The sequence below is a fragment of the Bubalus bubalis genome, chromosome X (genome assembly GCF_019923935.1).
Source record: "Bubalus bubalis isolate 160015118507 breed Murrah chromosome X, NDDB_SH_1, whole genome shotgun sequence".
Classification (NCBI taxonomy): Eukaryota; Metazoa; Chordata; class Mammalia; order Artiodactyla; family Bovidae; genus Bubalus; species Bubalus bubalis.
In genome coordinates this window covers 59,581,398-59,603,833 of record NC_059181.1, presented here as the reverse complement: position 1 = coordinate 59,603,833, position 22,436 = coordinate 59,581,398, and positions in this window count along the sequence as shown.

The following is a 22,436-nucleotide window of genomic DNA, read 5'->3' as shown; positions in this document are numbered from 1 at the left end:
TTTGCACTCATCTCACACACTAGCAAATTAATGCCCAAAACTCCCCAAGCCAGGCTTCAACAGTACATGAACCGAAAACTACCAGATGTTCAAGCTAGATTTAGAAAAGGCAGAGGAACCAGAGATCAAATTGCCAACTTCCACTGGATCATAGAAAAAGCAGGAGAGTTCCAGAAAAAATAAATCTGCTTTATTGACTATGCAAAAGCTTAGTGTGGATCACAATAAACTGTGGAAAATTCTTCAAGAGATGGGAATACCAGACCACCTTACCTGCCTCCTAAGAAACCTGTATGCAGGTCAAGAAGCAACAGTTAGAACCTGACATGGAAAAATGGACTGTTTCCAAATCAGGGAAGGAGTACATCAAGGCTGTATATTGTCATCCTGCCTACTTAACTTATATGCAGAGTACATCATGCAAAATGCTAGGCTGGATGAAGCACAAGCTGTACAAGATTGCCGGGAGAAATATCAATAACCTCAGATACACAAATGACACCACCCTTATGGCAGAAAGTGAAGAACTAAAGAGTCTCTTGATAAAAGTGGAAGAGCAGAGTGAAAAAGTTGGCTTAAATCTCAATATTCAGAAAACTAAGATCATGGCATCTGGTCCCATCACTTCTTGGCAAATAGATGGGGAAACAATGGAAACAGAAAGTGACTTCATTTTCTTGGGCTCCAAAATCACTGCAGATGGTGGGTGTAGCCATGAAATTAAAAGACACTTGCTCCTTGGAAGAAAAGCTGTGACCAATCTAGACATTGTATTAAAAAGCAGAGACATTACTTTGCCAAGAAAGGTCCATCTAATCAAAGCTATGGTTTTTCCAGCAGTCATTGTGGATATGAGAGTTGGACTATAAAGAAAGCCAAGTGCAGAAGAATTGATGCTTTTGAACTGTGGTGTTGGAAAAGACTCTTGGGAGTCCCTTAGACTGCAAGAAGATCAAACCAGTAAATTCTAAAGGAAGTCAGTCCTGAATATTCATTAGAAGGACTGATGCTGAAGCTGAAACTCCAATACTTTGGCCACCTGATGGGTAGAACTTACTCTTTGGAAAAGACCCTGGTGCTGGGAAAGATTGAAAACAAGAGGAGAAGGGGACAACAGAGGATTAGATGGTTTTATGGCATCACCGACTCGATGGACGTGAGTTTGAGCAAGCTCCAGGAAATGGTGATGGTCAGGAAAGCCTGGCGTGCTACAGGGCATGGGTTCGCAGATTTGGACACAGCTGAGTGAATGAACTGATCTGACTGAATATATATATATATATATATATATGAAATAAGTCTGAATTAGGAAAACCTGATTTTTGTTCCCTGAACCTTGAGACCAGAGGACTCAGGGTCACTTATGTAGACCATCTCTAATTCCTAGAGCAAAGAAAAAGAAAAGAGGAAATTAAGCCTTTAAAAATATATTTTATAAACTGCATGCATGCTCAATCACTCAGTCATGTCTGACTCTTTGCGACTTTATTTTATAAACCGGTAAATTTTATATTGACATATCTGATTCATGACTAAGTTTAGAAAATGAAGGTACATCTCTCGCTATGTCTCTGTGAATATATATATGTCTCAGATATCATTCTCTTTGGATAGCATTGCTGAGGTTAATTTGTAAATAAGCTCTAATTGAATTGGCCTAAATAAATTAAATGGGCTTTCCTGGTGGCTCAGTGGTAGGAATCTGCCTGCCAATTCAGAATACACGGATTAGATCCCTGGGTTGGGAAGATCCCCTGTAGAAGAAAATGGCATCGCATTCCAGTATTCTTGCCTGGGAAATCCCATAGACAGAGGAGCTTGGTGGGTCACAAAAGAGTCAGACATGACTTAGGGACTAAATACCACCACCAAACAAAAGAAAAGTAAGTGCTTACAAATCAAACAATTCTAAATACAAGAGAAATTAAGCTAAATGAGTTTCAGTTTCAGGTGAACTGGGAAGTATTCAATATTAAATTGGTACCTGGTATTTATGTTTAAGTATGTTGATCTAACTAATATAGACATGTCTTGAGTCAAACATTAAATATATTAAGTATAGTAATTTCAGTGTGCTTAGATTTAATATAAATTAAATAAAATCTTGTTATATCTGTTACAAATTTGTTAGCAAGGAAAGTAAATCAATAGAACAAAGTTTTAAGGAAGGAAGATGTAAATGAGATAAGAGCTTTTAAATAAACTCTATTAAGAGTAGCTATGTTTCATTCTATACAGAATTTGGTAAATTTACTTTCTAGGGTTGTGCTAAATTAAGTGATGGAAGATTATTGAATAGCTATATCACTTACAAATAAAATAAGATACTGAAACATTAACTACTGATCACTGGCTTCCTCTTACAGAGAAACTAAAGATATTTTGGACTATTAATGAATATGTTTGGTGCCATCCTGAGATGTTCTCTATAAGAAAGCAAATGTATTTTAGAAATTATCACTGATATTTATACTCACCAATCTTAAGTATGCTAATATAAAAGTTAGTTCATGGTTTATTAAGGAAAATAAGGATATGTGTTTTCAGTAAAAAAAGACATAAGAAATTGAGTTGCATTTTACTGAGGGAAAAAGAAGTAGGTCTGACTAACAGGTGACTGTTTTTAGATGGACAAATTAAATGATAGCTACAGAAAGGTTTGTGGAAAGTGGATCCTGAGAGAAGAATTTTGTGCAAGGTACTAAGTTTTCTTAAGATGTTGAACTGCCATTGTTAACAGGTTTTAAGTTATTATACTTTTAAGTGATCGACTCTGTATTTGCCTTTGAAAAATTTTTTAGTATAAATGTATTTATTTTAATTGGAGGCTAATTGCTTTACAATCTTGTATTGGTTTTGCCATACATTTTTTATTGCTACTTTTGCTAAATGAAAAACTATATTTTTTCAAGTGACCTATGATCCTATCTGACTGTTTTAAACCTTTTTGATATTTATTGAAAAACTTCCTAAATCAAAATTTAGTAAAGCCTTTGACCTTTAGGTAACTTTGGGATGCTTCAAAGGGCCCTTAAAACATTCTAAAGAGAGATATTAACCTAGGTTTAATTAGGTTAATTTGATACATTAAATTACATGGGAAGTATTATCAAATGAGTAATAAATCTTCTCAGGTTATAGTGAACGGTAAATGTTATTAATATAGATATTCTCAAATTTATGTGAAGTTCCTAAAATTCTGACATGTTCTGGTAAATTGTTATCAGTCATAATTCTAGTTATTATCTGAAAGTGTTGTATGTCACAGCAGTAACAAAGTTGCTTTGTTAACTGAATTGTAATCAGATTTTAAATGTGCCTTCTTAAATCTTTGTCATTATAGACAGTTGCAGTTTTATTCTGATTCCTTTGCAAAAATGCTTCCTCTTCAAGATGGATAACAGAAAGAACTTTAGGATAAATACAATTTTCTGACTTTCAGCCAGTAATGCTGAACTGGGTAAGAAATTAAAGAATCCTAATGGGAAAACCTGATGGCTTTGTAAAACTGTTAACAAAAAGAATTAATTACATAAGACTGAATGAACTGGTAAAAATGGTTATAACTTTTATGGTTTCTGTCTGGAAAATTACTGGTTTGAAACTGTGTTTTATAGGTGTAATGAAAAGTTTCCCCTTAAACCAATTATGATACAGTAATTTGGTAAATTATACTTTGTAGGCAGAATTGAAACATTTATCTTTTTTCTCTATCTGCTCCCTCCAGAGATTGTAAACTTTTAGGTTTCAAGAAGATTTATCAGATAAGTTAGGAAAGCTACCTCACCAACAGGTACAGAAATCTCAAGGTATTTTGGAGGCATTATAAAGGGAGGAATTCACCTAGACTGGTAGGTGAAATATGTGATAAGCTCTTGGTTGGTGTGACCTTCCTAGCCATGAGAGTTTTTTTTAAGTTCAGTCTAAGACTCCTTATAAAAAATTTCAGTAAGCAAAAGCCTATGATCAATTATAGTTATATGAATTATCAGGCCAAGTTTTTTTGAGACCAGACTTATTTTGCAACAGGTTAGTCTTAATTTTGATATATTTGGTAGAAATGAAGATAATTTTGGAAAGAAAATTATTATGTTTCAGTGGATGTTAATTCCAGTTTTGTTGATGTGGGTCTGCATTTACTGACTCACTTCCTAGATAGTTCCTTGTTGTTATGCTATATTAATGTAAAGTTAATTGAATTATTAAAAGGACACACTAAATTTTGTTTCTGAAGCTTATCTCAGTAAAGTTGGGTCTTGTAACATGGGATTATGTATACTGGAAAAGACAATTTAGAGGGCTGTCTGAACTACAACTACACTAGGATAAGAAGATGATGACATCAGAAGCAGACAGCTTACCCAAGATGCTGGACCTGATTTGTATAGTCATTTATAATGTTTTCTTAACTTCTTGCACCTTTGCATATAGATCAAATATTTTCTATCATGGACACAATCCTGTGCTAGCTTTTTTTTTTTTTTTTTAATCAATCCAATTGGTGGGTTTTGGCCAGTTATCTGTGTCTAGTACTTCTACATTACTTTAATGGATTTGTCCACTCCAAGGCTCTAAATGGATGACCTTCAAAAATTTTTCAGAAGAAAGAAAGTTCACTTCTATTTAGGCTATCTTAATATTACTAGGTGGGATCTTCTTACTTGGACAATTAATAATAGCTGCTCTGACCCTGGCAATAAAATATGAATTTCTTCTAAGTTCAGTTCAGTGGCTCAGTCGTGTCTGACTCTTTGCAACCCCATGAATTGCAGCACACCAGGCCTCCCAGTCCATCACCAACTCCTGGAGTTCACTCAAACTCATGTCCGTTGAGTCAGTGATGCCATCCAACCATCTCATCCTCTGTTGTCCCCTTCTCCTCCTGCCCCCAGTCCCTCCCAGCATCAGAGTCTTTTCCAATGAGTCAACTCTTCGCATGAGGTGGCCAAAGCATTGGAGTTTCAGCTTTAGCATCATTCCTTCCAAAGAAATCCCAGGGCTGATCTCCTTCAGAATGGACTGGTTGGATCTCCTTGCAGTCCAAGGGACTTTCAAGAGTCTTCTCCAACACCACAGTTCAAAAGCATCAATTCTTCGGCACTCAGGTTTCTTCACAGTCCAACTCTCACATCCATACATGATCACTGGAAAAACCATACCCTTGACTAGACGGACTTCTGTTGGCAAAGTAATGTCTCTGCTTTTCAATATGCTATCTAGGTTGGTCATAACTTCCCTTTTAAGGAGTAAGTGTCTTTTAATTTCATGGCTGCAATCACCATCTGCTTCTAAGTTAGTCAAGCTCAATTAGAGCAATAAGGAAAATTTCAGCCAAGAAATTAAACCTCCCACAATTATGGAATTGATTTATGTGGTTAACACCAGGCTGTAGTCATTTAAGATTTAAGTTCCCCCTTTATCTTAGGAACAATTAAATTATAGTAAGGATAACCCTTCATGGATCACAGCCTTATTGTGGCAAAGGGGCTTGTGTAACTCAATGACGCTATGAGCCAAGCTGTGTGGGGCCACCCAAGGCAAATGGGGTCAGTGCAAAGTTCTGACAAAATATGGACCATTGGAGCTGGGAATGGCAGATCACTCCAATATTATTGCCTTGAGAACCCCATGAACAGTATGAAAAGGCAAAAAGATATGCCCCTGGAAGATGAGCCCCTAGGTTGGAAGATGTCCAATATGCTACTAGGGAAGAGAGGAGAAATAGAGCCAGAAAGAATGAAGAGGCTGGGACAAAGCAGATGATGCCCAGTTATGGATGTGTTTGGTGGTGAAAGTAAAGTCTGATGCTGTAAAGAATCATATTGCATAGGACCCTGAAACGTTAAATCCATGAATCGAGGTAAATTGGATGTGGTCAAGCAAGTGATGGTAAGAATGAACAACATCTTGGAAATCAGTGAACTAAAGTGGACAGGAATGGGAGAAGATGACCATCATGTCTACTACTGTGGGCAAAAATCCCTTAGAAGGAATGGAGTAGCCCTTATAGTCAACAAAAGAGTACAAAATTCAGTACTTATGTGCAATCTCAAAAATGACAGAATGATCTTGTTTCATTTCCAAGGCAAAGCATTAGAAATCACAGCAAAGTCTATGCCCCAACCACTAATGTCAAAGAAACTGAAGTAAAATGGTTCTATGAAGACCTAAAAGACCTTCTGGAACTAACACCAAAAAAGATGTCTTTTTCATTACAGGGTATTGGAATACAAAAGTAGGAAGATAAGAGAAGCCTGGAGTAACAGGCAAGTTTGGTCTTGGAGTACAAAATGAAACAGAGCAAGGCTAACAGAGTTTTGTCAAGAGAATACAATGGTCATAGCAACACCCTCTTCCAACAACACAACAGACAACCCTACACATGGACCTCACCAGACAGTCAAAATCAAAATAAGATTGATTATAGTCTGTGACTGAAGCCATGAAATTAAAAGATGCTTACTCCTTGGAAGAAAAGTTATGACCAACCTAGATAGCATATTCAAAAGCAGAGACATTATTTTGCCAACAAAGGTCTGTCTAGTCAAGGCTATGGTTTTTCCAGTGGTCATGTATGGATGTGAGAGTTGGACTGTGAAGAAAGCTGAGCACTGAAGAATTGATGCTTTTGAACTGCGGTGTTGACAAAGACTCTTGAGAGTCCCTTGGACTGCAGGGACATCCAACCAGTCCATTCTAAAGGAGATCAGCCCTGGGTGTTCTTTGGAAGGAATGATGCTAAAGCTGAAGCTCCAGTACTTTGGCCACCTCATGCGAAGAGTTGACTCATTGGAAAAGACTCTGATGCTGGGAGGGATTGGGGACAGGAGGAGAAGGGGATGACAGAGGATGAGATGGCTGGATGGCATCATCAACTCGATAGATTTGAGTCTGAGTGAACTCCGGGAGTTGGTGATGGACAGGGAGGCCTGGTGTGCTGCGATTCATGGGGTCGCAAAGAATCGGACACGACTGAGTGACTGAACTGACTGACAGTCTTTGGAGAAGCTGTTTACAGTCAGCAAAAACAAGGCCAGGAGCTGATTGTGGCTCAGATTATCAGCACCTTATTGCAAAATTCAAATTTAAGTTGAAGAAAGTAGGAAAAACCACTAGGCCATTCAAGTATAATCTAAATCAAATCTCTTATGATTACAGTGAACGTGATCAATAGATTCAAAGGATTAGATCTGGTAGACAGAGTGCCTGAAGAACTATGGATGGAGGTTCATGACATTGTACAGGAGGCAGTGATCAAGACCATTTCCAAGAAAAAGAATGCAAAAAGGCAAAATGGTTGTCTGAGGAGGCTAAACAAATAGCTGAGGAAAGAAGAGAAGTGGAAAGTAATGGAGAAAGGGAAAGATATACCCAACTGGATGCAGAAGTACAGAGAATAGCAAGGAGAGATATGAAGACATTCTTAAGTGAACAATGCAAAGAAAGAGAGGGAAACAATAGAATAGGAAAGGTTAGAGATATCTTTAAGAAAATTAGAGATATTAAAGGAAAATTTCATTCAAAGATGAGCACAATAAAGAACAGAAATGGCAAGGACCTAACAGAAGCAAAAGAGATTTAGAAGACGTGGCAAGAATACACAGAAAAACTTCTACAGAAAAGGTCTTAATGATCTGAGTAACCATGATGGTGTGGTCACTCACCTAGAGCCAAACATCCTGGAGTGTGAAGTCAAGTGGGCTTTAGGAACCACTACTACAAAATTAGTGGAGGTGATAGAATTCCAGCTGAGTTATTTAAAATCCTAAAAGATGATGCTGTTAAAGTGCTACACTCAATATGATAGCAAATTTGAAAAACTCAGCAGTGACCACAGGACTGGAAAAAGAGTTTTCATTCCAATCCTGAAGAGCTATGTCAAAAATGTTAAAGCTACTTCACAATTGTGCTCTTTTCACATGCTAGCAAGGTAATGCTCAAAATCCTTCAAACTAGGCTTCAGAAGTGCATGAACTAAGTATTTCCATATGTAGAAGCTGGATTTAGAAAAGGCAGAGGAACCAAACATCAAATTACCAATATTCATTGGATCATAAAGCAAGGGAATTCCATAAAAAAGCATCTACTTCTGCTTCATTGTCTACACTTAAGCCTGTGACTGTGTGGATCACAACAAACTGTGGAAAATTCTTAAGGAGATAGGAATACCAGACCACTTTACCTGTCGCTTGAGAGTTCTAGAGTGTCCTGTTTGTTATTCCCACTTGTAGGGAGCACCAAGATGAATGGAGGCTAGTGGCTCAGCAAATACTGAGGACCAAAGATGGAAGCCACATTTCACTAATCCTAGAAGGCCCAGTTGATCTTTTCCTTTCTAAGATAGGATTCTGCAGAAAAGGTCCCCTGAATACATTCCATTGTCTTGTCAGGGAGGTTAGGACTACCTAAAATACACCAGAACTAGTGTATAAATAGAACTGGAAGACTCTACAGATAAGAGAGAAAGTTGTTGTCATTCTTTGAGAAGTGTTGAATCCCAAAAGACCTATGCCCAAAATCATTTCCCCAATGATTTGCCTATGGCTCACTTCTAGCCATCTCCTCTGTTTAAGGCTGTGTCTTTAGACATTTAGAATTTTGGCCCACAGTAAAAATTTCATTTTTTATACAGTGAACCAATGAATGCTTTCACCTGTGTGTCTACTTGCATGTAGCTTCATATATATTTTCATGTATTTGTGGATTGAAGCTTTTATATGACAAAATTGCTAAATATTGGCAGTTTTATATTGTTTGACCAAATATAAATGTTTCATTATCTTTAGTATGTGCAATCACTGTAATACTTTCCATTTATTCTATTTCATTTTTAAGAAGGGCCAGTTGTTGCTCATTTTGTTTATTTCATAATCATAATTACTAGTTTGCTGTGTCCCACAGTTTGAAAAACACTGGTTTAAGGTATTACCTCATAAAGACTCTTCTTAAAATACAGGAGTTTTCCCTGGGATAGATAATGCCACAAATTAAGGCCAGAAGTTTCTCTAAAGAATGTGCAGATGACAGGAGTAGGAAGTGAGGGAGAAAGAGAGGGAAAGGCCTGACACTAGTAGAATAGGCCAAGTCAGAGTCTCTGGGAAGTCACGAAACAATGGAACTAGAAGGGTCCAAATCTGTCATGCTATTCATGGAGAAACTCGGATACAGGTAAGGAAACGACTTGCTAAAGGCCATATTTTAAATATGTGACAGAGCCACAGTTAGAACCTGAGGCTCTTGACCTGTAGTCTGGAGCATCTTCCTGCCAAGGAGAATTGTGGCAAGACAGGGCTTATTCCCACATAGCAAGCCCCACAGACCAGAGCTGGCACAAAGTATTCACCAGCATTTGGGTCCTAGTACATAGGCCAGTGGACAAAATTTAATCAACCTCCACTCGATTCTGTATGCCAGTATCAGCACTAGCTTATTTGACATACCTTGTTATCAGCAATCCATTCTGCTGCTGACAGCTCCTGTCAGCAGAACCAGTGTCTAGTTACATGCTCATCCTAGCTAAGAAAAGGGTGGGGAAGAGTAATGTGGTCTGCATGCATAGCTGTTCCTCAAGCTAGCTCTCTGGTTTGGGCAGGGAAGATGTGGCACACAGCTCATAGAGCAGTTATAGACAACAAAGAATCCTGAACTTTTCCTATTGGGCTGCCTTATTCTAGTCTTATTCTCTAAGAACAGCTAGAATCCATTGACCTGACCTGTAAGTCCAGCATGACTTTGAATTGAGGCTTTAGCACTAGCCTCAAACAAGTGCCACTTGTTTCCCTTTTACAATTGTTGTGGTACTATTCTAGGTGCCCAACTCTGGCATTAAGTTTCCTTCCTGGGTCACCTACATTTTGCCTCCAGCCCAGGGGTCTCATTCAGGGATTATGAGTCTGACCAGATAGCAGCTTGTTCAGTGATTTTGAACCTGACCAGGCAGCATGTTTATAAGGCCTAGATCCAGGAAATCTGAATTCATCTTTGAGTAGCTGGGCTCTTAAGGATGCTACAAAGTCCTTTCACTCAGTCACAAGATTGAGGGAGAAAGATGAACATCACAGAAAAGCTTCAGATCATTCAGGATTATTCTATTGAGTGGTTATTAAAATGATTAAAATGGGTTTTTAAACCCAACATTTTTCATTGAATTATTCTACAGTTGCCTTGGGAAAACTTCTCCCTGGTGAAGTAACACAAATCCCAAAGCCTGTGGCCTCTGAATAAGAACCACGAAATTCTGGGAAAAACTTCAAATTTTTCCAGCAAAAGCAAAGGACTTGAAGCCCTGCTCCTTGTGTGAGAGTCTGGGTAGTTCTCTCCAAAGGAAGGCCAGATGGGTTACCTGATGACATTTTTCACCTACATCCACCTTCCTGGTGGTGGTATACTCAAAGACACATTGTAGGGTTTCACTATTTATTAGACAACAAAGTTGCTTAGTTGAGAGAGATTGTCTGTCTTATCAGGTGACTGTTCACTTATAGTGCTGCATCTACCCAAAAGGGACAGCTTTGTGTTCTTTGGAAAGAGCATGTAATGGGTCTGCCCAAAAAGGATTTTTTTTTTCTAACTAATACTGCATAGGCTAGGGAAGCACTGATGAGACCTGAAGAACTCTTTCTAAGAGAAATGTTCCAGAAGCTTCTCTGGGCTGATCAGAGTTCAAAAACAGAGACCTCTGAAAACTAGACCTTTCCCTGCTCACTCACTTTAACCCTCTGGTATTTCCTATTTCAAAGCTTTAAGTCTTACATTCATGTTGATCTGTCCTTAATCCAGTTCTTCATCCCTACTTTACTCTTAAACTTCAGAAAGATATTATCTAACTATCTACCTACCATCTCCATCTGGAGAGCATTCAGGTACCTCACACTCAGGGTACTTTCCAAACCACTAATCCTGCCAATATTCCCTAACTGTGCTGTATGTTTTCTATTTGACCTGAATATTCTCTCTCCACTCTTCACACACTACTCGGTTTCCTGAAACTTTGACCTGTAGATACTTACTGCCTTCCCTGATTCTCTTACCTTCTCACATGCAGTTCAGAATACATGATCCCTCTCTCTCAGCTCCAATAGCATTCTGGGTGTGGGATGACCAGGTTGTATATGTGAATGTTCCTGTGCTGAAAAGTGATCACTTTGATGGCAGAGACCATCATGATATATTTATCTCTGTAGCTCCAGTGCCTATTGGAGGGTCTACTACATAATAAGTACTCAGATGATTCTCAATTGATGTTGATTTTTTCTTTCCTTTTTATTTAATTTTTGGTGTGTGTGTGTGTGTATGTACACACATGTGCTAAAACAGGTAGGAAAGTGGAGAATCAGTGTACTGGAGATCATGACAAATTACAAGAAGGAGTTTAAAACCGGGGGTCCAGAATGGAAAAGAACACTAAAGAAGGAAGTAAAAGGCAGAAAGGAATTGATATCTAAGGAACATATGTCATATGCCAGGCTTCTTAATCTCAGAGAAATTAAGTAATTTGCCAAAGGTCACAAGGCTAAGCATCTGGGAAAAAGTTGAAAGGAAAAGTAAATGTTTGGGTGAGCTATGGAAACACAGATAGGAAGGAAAGAAGTCAATATTTAGTATGACAAAATGGTGCAGGTTCTGGAGTGCAAATAAGCCCCTAAAGTGAGTAGGAGCTAGCCAAGGAATTTGGTAAACATTCAGATTCCTACTTACCATTCTCCAATAATTCAGATTCAGTAGGCATAGGATGGGGCTTGGGTCTCACATGGTGCCTCACATGATGCTTATGCAGAGGGTCTATAAACCACACTTTGAGAAACACCGAGGTAGGCAGTGGGATCCACTGGAAGATTTTTAAACATTTTTTTTTTAAAACTTATGAATTAATCAAATCTCAGAGATGGAAGAATCAAGAATCCCCTCTCCAAAGCCCCTGGCAAAGGGCCTTCCAGCCTCTGTCCCCATCCCACTAATTGAGACCATGCCCACATTACAAGGCAGTCTATCCAGGTTGTTGCTAGACTGATACCTAAGTTATTAGAAAATTCTTCTTTAAATTGAATCTAAATTTGCCTCTCCATTAAATGTCACTCATTTGCCCTAGCTTTGCCTTATGGAGTAGCACAGGTCAAGTTTCCCTGTTGCATGCTAGATAGAAAGGCAGCCCCAGCAGACAGGAAGTGAGGGTGCACTGAGAATAGCTGCAGAGTGAAACTGAAATTCTCTGTAGGACTGAGTTACCACAGCTAGGAAAGCAGCAGAGCTGAGGCTTAAATTCATAACATCTGTGTTTTCTTTAGCAAAAAAAAGCCCTTGTCTGAAGATCTAAAGGATTAGGATTAAGCCTTAGTTCTTCCCCTAAGTCATTGTGTAACTTTTCCCTTTCCTGATTCTAGGTTCCACATTTGTAATACAATATGTAATAAAATACAGACCAGGGGCTTCAGCTAGATGACTATTAAATTTTCTTGCAGCTCATTCATTCATTCAGTCCAAATATGGTCACTCAGTAATCACCTCCTCAATGTCAGGCCCTGTGTGAGCAAGACACCATCTCTCCCTCACAAAGCTCCTACTTTAATGATGGCAGAAGACCATACTAACCTGCCCTGAGTCTCAGGCAAGAGGGGAGTAATCACATGGCATCTATAAATCATAAATATTCCTGAATCAAAACTCTTCAAAAGGACCCAGGATGTGAAGGTAACTAGAGACATATCCTGATGGCTCTAGAGGAGACACAGACTAAGGATTTTGGAAGTGTTAGTTGCTCAATCATGTCCAGCTCTGTGCAACCCCATAGACTGTAGCCTACCGAGCTACCCTGTCCATGGGGATTCTCTAGGCAAGAATACTGGAGTAGGTTGCCAAGCCCTCCTCCAGGAGATCTTCCTGACCTAGGGATAAAACCCATATATTTTACATCTCCTGCACTGGCAGGTAGGTTCTTTACCATTAGCACCACCTGGTAAGCCCAAGGATTTTGGAAGGAAACAGTATAAAAGAAGTCAGGGAGATGACTGGGGAGAGCAGAGAAGAGGTGATAAAAAAGGGAAGAAAGGAAGGAAGGAGGGAAGGGGTAAGAGAGAGAGGAAGGGAAGTCTTCCTAGCCAGTATGCAGAAACAAGATTGTCAATATATTATTTTCTACAGTCTTTTCGTCTTTGAGGCCCAAAGGCATCATATGACTTGCCTTAGAACCTGACATGATTTAAAGGACCAAAGTGAGAGTCAACTCCAGTTCTATCACCTCTGCATTGTCATTGTTGTTCAGTTGCCTAGTCATGTCCGACTCTTTGCAATCCCATGGACTGTAGCACACAAGGTCTCCCTGTCTTTCACCATCTCCTGAAGTGTGCCCACATTCTTATCCATTGCATTGGTGATGCCATCCAGCCATCTCATTCTGGAATAGTGGCTTCCAGGAATTACCTCTGTGTAGTGGCTTCTAAAGACTGGGTAGCCCAGGAGGTCCAGAGAAGCAATGAATATAGTATTCAGATAGGAAACTTCATCTCTCTTGCATGCCATGAACTTTCAGTAGCCAGTCTTATCCTATGTGCCATTATTATCAGGTCTCAGCTGGCTCTCAATCAGTTCTTGCTATGAGGTCTGCTAATAAGTCTCAGGTTGTTTCCTTGGCTCCTCCCAAAAGTATGAAATGTGAACAATGGTATTTCAGGCTTTGAGTCAGGTACTGGGAAGATATATAACAAGATCTGAAATGATCATCATGCAGTAAAGATGCCTCATTACCCCACTACTTTGCCTGCAAAAACAAGACCAGGAGCTGACTGTGGATCAGATCATGAACTCCTTATTGCCAAATTCAGACTTAAGTTGAAGAAGTAGGGAAAACCACTAGACCATTAAGGTAAGACCTAAATCAAATCCCTTATGATTATACAGTGGAAGTGAGAAATAGATTTAAGGGCCTAGATCTAATAGATAGAGTGCCTGATTAACTATGGACTGAGGTTCATGACATTGTACAGGAGACAGGGATCAAGACCATTCCCATGGAAAAGAAATGCAAAAAAGCAAAATGGCTGTCTGGGGAGGCCTTACAAATAGCTGTGAAAAGAAGAGAAGCAAAAAGCAAAGGAGAAAAGGAAAGATATAAGCATCTGAAAGCAGAGTTCCAAAGAATAGCAAGAAGAGATAAGAAAGACTTCCTCAGTGATCAATGCAAAGAAATAGACGAAAACAACAGAATGGGAAAGACTAGAAATCTCTTCAAGAAAATTAGAGATACCAAGGAAGCATTTCATACAAAGATGGGCTCGATAAAGGACAGAAATGGTATGGACCTAAGAGAAGCAGAAGATATTAAGAAGAGGTGGCAAGAATACACAGAACTGTACAAAAAAGATCTTCATGACCCAGATAATCACGATGGTGTGATCACTGACCTAGAGCCAGACATCCTGGAATGTGAAGTCAAGTGGGCCTTAGAAAACATCACTACGAACAAAGCTAGTGGAGGTGATGGAATTCCAGCTGAGCTATTTCAAATCCTGAAAGATGATGCTGTGAAAGTGCAGCACTCAATAAGCCAGCAAATTTGGAAAACTCAGCAGTGGCCACAGGACTGGAAAAGGTCAGTTTTTATTCCAATCCCAAAGAAAGGCAATGCCAAAGAATGCTCAAACTACCACACAATTGCACTCATCTCACACGCTAGTAAAGTAATGCTCAAAATTCTCCAAGCCAGGCTTCAGCAATACGTGAACCTTGAACTTCCAGTTGTTCAAGTTGGTTTTAGAAAAGGCAGAGGAACCAGAGATCAAATTGCCAACATCTGCTGGATCATAGAAAAAGCAAGAGAGTTCTAGAAAAACATCTATTTCTGCTTTATTGACTATGCCAAAGCCTTTGACTGTGTGGATCACAATAAATGTGGAAAATTCTGAAAGAGATGGGAATACCAGACCACCTGACCTGCCTCTTGAGAAATTTGTATGCAGGTCAGGAAGCAACAGTTAGAACCAGACATGGAACAACAGACTGGTTCCAAATAGGAAAAGGAGTACGTCAAGGCTGTATATTGTCACCCTGCTTATGTAACTTCTATGCAGAGTACATCATGAGAAACGCTGGGCTGGAAGAAGCACAAGCTGGAATCAAGATTGCCGGGAGAAATATCAATAACCTCAGATATGCAGACAACACCATCCTTATGGCAGACAGTGAAGAGGAACTAAAAAGCCTCTTGATGAAAGTGAAAGAGGAGAGTGAAAAATTTGGCTTAAAGCTCAACATTCAGAAAACTAAGATCATGGCATCCGGTCCCATCACTTCATGGGAAATAGATGGGGAAACAATGGAAACAGTGTCCGACTTTATTTTTTGTGGCTCCAAAATCACTGCAGATGGTTTCTGCAGCCATGAAATTAAAAGACACTTACTCCTTGGAAGAAAAGTTATGACCAACCTAGATAGCATATTGAAAAGCAGAGACATTACTTTGCCAACAAAGGTCCATCTAGTCAAGGCTATGATTTTTCCAGTGGTCATGTATGGATGTGAGAGTTGGACTGTGAAGAAAGCTGAGTGCTGAAGAATTGATGCTTTTGAACTGTGGTGCTGGAGAAGACTCTTGAGAGTCCCTTGGACTGCAAGGAGATCCAACCAGTCCATTCTGAAGGAGATCAGCCCTGGGATTTCTTTGGGAGGAATGATGCTAAAGCTGAAACTCCAGTACTTTGGCCACCTCATGCGAAGAGTTGACTCATTGGAAAAGACTCTGATGCTGCGAGGGATTGGGGGCAGGAGGAAAAGGGGACGACAGAAGATGAGATGGCTGGATGGCATCACTGACTCAATGGATGTGAGGCTGAGTGAACTCTGGGAGTTGGTAATGGACACGGAGGCCTGGCGTGCTGCGATTCATGGGGTCCCAAAGAGTCAGACACGACTGAATGACTGAACTGAACTGAACTTGCCTGCAAAGGTCTGTATAGTTAAAGCTATGGTTTTTCCAGTAGTCATGTATGGATTTGAGAGTTGTACTATAAAGAAGACTGAGCACCAAGGAAGTGATGCTTTTGAACTGTGGTGTTGGACAAGACTCTTGAGAGTACTTTAGACTGCACGGAGATCAATCCAGTGAATCCTGAAGGAAATCAACCCTGAATATTCAGGGGAAGGTATGGTGCTGAAGCTCTAGTACTTTGGCAATAGTATGATGCAAGGAACTCCAATACCTGATGCAAGGAACTGAATCATTGAAAAGACCCTGATGCTGGGAAAGATTGAAGGCAGGAGTAGGAGGGAATAACAGAGGATGAGTTGATTGGATGGCATCACCGACTCAATGAACATGAGTTTGAGCAAGCTCCGGGAGATGGTGAAGAACAGGGAAGCCTGGCATTCTACAGTCCATGGGGTGGCAAAGAGTCAGACAAAGCTGAATGACTGAACAACAACACCCCATTCTCTGCTTGTGTACAAATCACTAATTGATCATACCACTTTCTTCTACAGAACTTAAACACTGTCTCAGAAGCATCATCTGTAAATAGATAAACCTGGGAATACAAAACTATATTTGCAACCCTGCTTAGGCCTATCAGATCATGTTGTTGAAAGTTGTGTCTGACTCTGTAACCCCATGGACTACAGCACACCAGGCTTTTCTGTCCCTCACCATCTCCTAGAGTTTGCCCAAGATCATGTTTATTGAGTTGGTGATGCCATCCAACCATCTCATCCTCTGTCACCCTCTTCTCCTTCTGCCTTCAATCTTTCCCAGCATCAGGGTCTTTTCCAATGAGTCAGTTATTTGCATCAGGTGGCAAAAGCATTGGAGCTTATGCTTCAGCATCAGTCCTTCCAATAGGCAATCGTCTGCTCCATGTTTGCAAAGTGTGTAGTTGAAAGTTTCAGCAAGTCTACAGAGGCTCATTTAGCAAATGTTCTTCTTTTATACTGAGTACTGTCCTGAAAAGAAGCAGAAGAGAGACCTAAAAGTGTCCTTAGAGATTATCTAGTGTAACTGAAGCACTTGTCCTACTTGCACTGAGAAGTTTAGTGCTTGAGCTTCCTAGAGGCTAGAGAAAAAGGGACATATAGTGGACTATATAGTTTCCATATTTGATAAAAGAAAATGAGTTGTTTAGGAGTAACAAAGTTTCTCCTGGATTAAATGGAAAGGGAATTTATGCAGGAAAAATTTTATTGTGTGCTTCATATGTTTCATCATTATGATAGGCATCTTGACCTAAAGTACTGTTTTTCAAATTTGTGACAACCTTATGAGATAAGAATTATTAGTTTAATTTTGAAGATGATGAAATTAAGGAACAGAGAGGTAAATAATCCTGCCTTAAGTCAATAGCTAGTAAATGATACAATCAATATTTGATCAAGATTTGATAAATTTCATTGTAAAACTTTTTTCTAGCATAGTATGTTACCTCCAAAAGTAACACAAGATGACAATGAAATTTTGTTCCATTGATTCCACAAACACATACTGAGAATGTCCTAGATGCCAGGCACTGTTCTAGTCACTGTAGGAAACAAGGTAAATAGGATTCTAGTCACAGAGTTTATGATTTGGAGGTCAAGGGGTTAAGGAGGGCACAGATAGTACTCAAAAATATTTAAAATATTTTATTATAAATTATGAAAGTGTTAATAAGGGGGAAAAAGCATATCACTGGATTTGATAAGATCTTGGAGGTTTGAGTTAAATCTGTAAGTGAAGGATAGGGAGAGTGCTAAAACTAACTCTCCAAGCTGATGGAAAAGCTCATGCAAAAATTCTGTGGTGGGAAGACCTGAAAAAAACTTTATTATGCCAAGAAAATATCACCTTATCTGTCTCTTGAGAAACCTGTATGTGGGTCAAGAAGCAACACTTAGAACTGAATGAGGAACAATTGGCTAGTTCCAAATTGGGAAAGGAGTATGTCAAGGCTGTATATTGTCAGCCTGTTTGTTTAACTTCTATGCAGAGTACATCATGCAAAATGTTGGGTGGATGAATCACTAGCTGGAGTCAAGATTGCTGGGAGAAATAGCAACAACCTCAGATATGTAGATGATAGCACTTTAATGGCAGAAAGTGAAGAGGAATTAAAGAGCCTCTTGATGAGGGTGAAAGAGGAGAGTGAAAAAGCTGGCTTTTAAAATTCAACATTTGAAAGTGGAGATCATGGCATTTGGTCCCATCACTACATGGCAAATAGAATGAAAGAAAGTAGAATCAGTGAGATTTTATTTTCTTGAGCTCCAAAATCACTACAGATGGTGACTGCAGCCATGAAATTAAAAGATGCTTGCTCCTTGGAAGGAAAGCTATGACAAACCTAGACAGTGTATTAAAAAGCTAAGACATCTCTTTGTCGACAAAGGTCTGTATAGTCAAAGCTGTGGTTTTTCCAGTAGCCATGTATGGATGTGAGAGTTGAACAGTAAAGAAGGCTGAGCACCCAAGAATTGAGGCTTTCGAATTGTGGTGCTGGAGAAGACTCTTGAGAGTCCTTGGATTGAAGGAGATCAAACCAGTCAATTCTAAAGGAAATCAGTCCTGAATATTCACTAGAAGGACTGATGCTGAAGCTCCCATACTTTGGCCACCTGATTCAAAGAGCTGACTCTTTGGAAAAGACCCTGATGCTGGGAAAGATTGAAGGCAAAGGAGAAGGGATGGCAGAGAATGAGATGGTTAGATAGCATCACCGACTCAATGGAGATGAATTTGAGGAATCCCTGGGAGACAGGGAAGGACAAGGAAGCCTGGTGTGCTGCACTCCACCAGGTTGCAAAGAGTCAAACACGAGTTAGCAGCTGAACAACAAAAACAGTGTCAGGACCACATAACATAAGGAAGAAAATTATAGGTGAAGAAGGCCCCATAAGCTTTGTTGAGGAGTTTGGATTTCATCTTATGTACGAAGGAAATCAATGGAGAAATTTAAGCAAGTGAATAAAAATGATGCAATGTATATTTCAAGTAATTTTTTCATTATGATACATAGCATGTATGTAGAAAGCTGCATAAAAATGATTTGTGTAATCCATGAACATTTTTAGAATGAAATGCATATAACTGTCAGGACTGCTTTCTAGTTGCAGTGTGCAGGATTCTCATTGCAGTGGCTTCTCTTGTTGCAGAGCACAGGCTCTAGGAACATGGCCTTCAGTAGTTGCAGCCTGCAGGCTCAGAAGTTGCAGTTCGCTGGCTCATTCCAGAGCATGTGGCTTCAGTAGTTGTGGCCCACAGACTTAGTTGCTCCACAGCATATGGGATCTTTCCAAACCAGGGATTGAATCTCTGTCCCCTGTATTGGAAGGCAGATTCCTATCCATTGTAACATCTGGGGAGTCCCTCTAGTAATTTTTTTGCTCTGAATTGTTCTTCATCATATATTATTAGCTATTCTTACTTTTTAAATTAATGTTTATATGGCATATCTTTTCCATACTTTTCCTTTCAACCTAGTGATGTCACTGTATTTAAAGAGAGTTTCCTAAATAAAGTATTTCACTGCATAAGTTATTTTTTCACTCTGGCAATATTTGTCTCAATTATATTTGGGCAATTTACATTTAAGATAATTATTGATATCTGTCTGTCATATTTTTTCCTGTTTGATTGTTCTGTTTTCTGTTCCCATTCTCTCTCTCTTTTTAAACATTATTCTGGGTTATTTGAACATTTTTTAGTATTCCATCTTGATTTATTTATAGTGTATTTTTTTTATTACATCACTTTGTATCATTTTCTTAGTGGTGGCTCTACATATTGATATACCTACATAGTTTATCACAGTTTTCTGCTATTACCATTTCATTATTTCAATTTAAGTGCATCAACTTTACTTTCTTTAGATGCTTTTACCTTCCCCACTTTAAAAACATAATTTGTTAAGTATTTCTTCTGTATACATTGAGCACTATATCAGATTTTAGATTTTTTGGTTTGCTTATGAATATTGATTTAAGAAACTCATGAGAAGTAAGACAGTCTACTACAGTCATCCCAAGTTTTACCCATTCTAATATTCTTTCCTTTACATGGTTCAAAGCTTTCTTTTGTCATCATTTACTTTATATGCAGAGAACTTTTAGCCATTCTTTTAAGCTAGGTCTGCTGATGACAAATTCTCTCAATTTTTCTTCATTTTAAAATGTCTTTATTTTCCTTGCATAATGAAGTATAATTTAACTGGATATAGAAAACTAGATTGACAGTTATTTCCTACCAGTACCTAAAAATGTATCACTTTCTTTTGTCCTCCATTTCTTGGATCCCAAAGATACAAATGTTGGATCTTTGGTTATTGTCCCACAGGTCTCCAAATATTCATTTTTGTCTCTGTTATACATATTATATGAGTTATATTGTTTTGTCCCCAAGTTTACTGATTTAATTCTCTGTCATCCCAGTGTCCTGATGGCTCAGCAGTAAAGAATCCACCTGAAATGCAGGAGATGTTCAATCCCTGGGTCATGAAGATCCCCTGGAGGAGGGCATGGCAACTGACTCCAGTATTCTTGCCTGGAACATCCCGTGGATGGAGGAACCTGGTGGGCTACAGTCCATAGGGTCACAAAGAGTCAGATACAACTTAGCAACTGAACAACATGTCCATCTCTAATAAATAATTCAAAACATCTTCACAAAGTGTTTATATCAATTTGTATTTCCACCAGCAGTATGTAAGAGTTACCTTTATATTCTTACCATCACTTGTTATCCTGAGAAGCAATGGCACCCCATTCCAGTATTCTTGCCTGGAAAAATCCCATGGATGGAGGAGCCTGGTAGGCTAGAGTCCATGGGGTCGCTAAGAGTCAGACACGACTGAGCGACTTCACTTTCACTTTTCACTTTCATGAATTGGAGAAGGAAATGGCAACCCACTCCAGTATTCTTGCCTGGAGAATCCCAGGGATGGGGGAGTCTGGTGGGCTGCCGTCTATGGGGTCACACAGAGTCGGACACAACTGAAGTGACTTAGCAGCAGCAGCAGCACTTGTTATCAGGTTTTGAAATATTTTTAAAACAACAAATATTTTAAAATATTTGTTATCAGAAATTTAAAATATTTTTTGATGGGCATGTCAGATATGCAATTAAAAAAAAATCTCCCCAGCTCAATGCAGTGGAAGGGGCAAATGGACCACATCTTCAGCAGCAATTTTATGAATGATATAGACATACTTTTTGTTTTATCTTGGATTGCAATTACAACAAAGGACATGCTGGTGAAACAGAACTAAGGAAAGACATTTCGGCCAATGGAGGGGAAAACGAGGCAGTTACAACCAAGAAGGCCCAAGAATATAATGATGGAGTTCCTAAATTATGAATTGAGGTTCTTCAGGATACCACAGTGAACTCACAGGTGCATGTAACATATTTTAATTTTTTGAGGGAAACACAGTAGTACTTGACATCTTTAAGACATCCTGCAAGCTACTAGCTTGAGATAGTTAAAAATTTCAACATTTTATTGTGCAACATTCCTTTTCATGGCTGTCATGATAAAATCAAGTATTGTGTGAAAATCCTTATGGAACAGGAAATGGAAGTAGTGATATCCAATCTGATTCAAGGATCTGAGAAGTTATACACTGCCCAAAATATGATTATTTAAAATGAAATAAAATTATATATTACCGTATATTATCATGTGTATTAATATTTTTCTTTTAATGTATGTGTATCATTTCCAAGTAGCTACTAAGTTATTAGAGCATGAATACTTTTTGACTTGTTTGAACTTGACTATCTAATAAATGGGACTATTGGATATTTCTTAAGTCTTACAGACACTATAAAAAAAAAAATAATGAGATGCTAAGGGCATTGGTAACCAAGGAAGCTTGGGAACATCTAATATAACCTGATAAATGAAGAGAAATAGATGGGAAGGTGCCCTAAATGCTTCCTCTCTTGCCTTTCTCCCTGCTGTGTTAGAGGTCACAAGACTGCCTGGAGCTTCCTTCAAGTTTCTCTTTTCCTGTTTCTGACTTCTCAATGCTTGGTGGTGGGGGGTGGGGAGTGGATCAGTGTGGAAATAGGGGATCTGAATAAGAATTTCTATATTATCTGATCTGTCTCTAGATTAACCTACATTTTCAGCTTATTTTATGAAAAAAGGGACCATAAAAAGTGATTACAATCAAAATAAGAATTGTCATCTAGTTAATTGTAGGAAACTGAAAGTTGCTCAGTCGTGTCCGACTCTTTGTGACCCCATGGACTATACAGTCCATGGAATTCTCCAGGCCAGAATACTGGAGTGGGTAGCCTTTCCTTTCTCCAGGAGATCTTCCCCATCCAGGGGTCGAACCCAGGTCTCCCACATTGCAGGCAGATTCTTTCCCATCTGAGCCATCAGGGAAGCCCAATACTAGAGTGGGCAGCCTATCCCTTCTCCAGTGGATCTTCCCAACCTAGGAATCAAAATGGGGTCTCCTGCATTGCAGGTGGA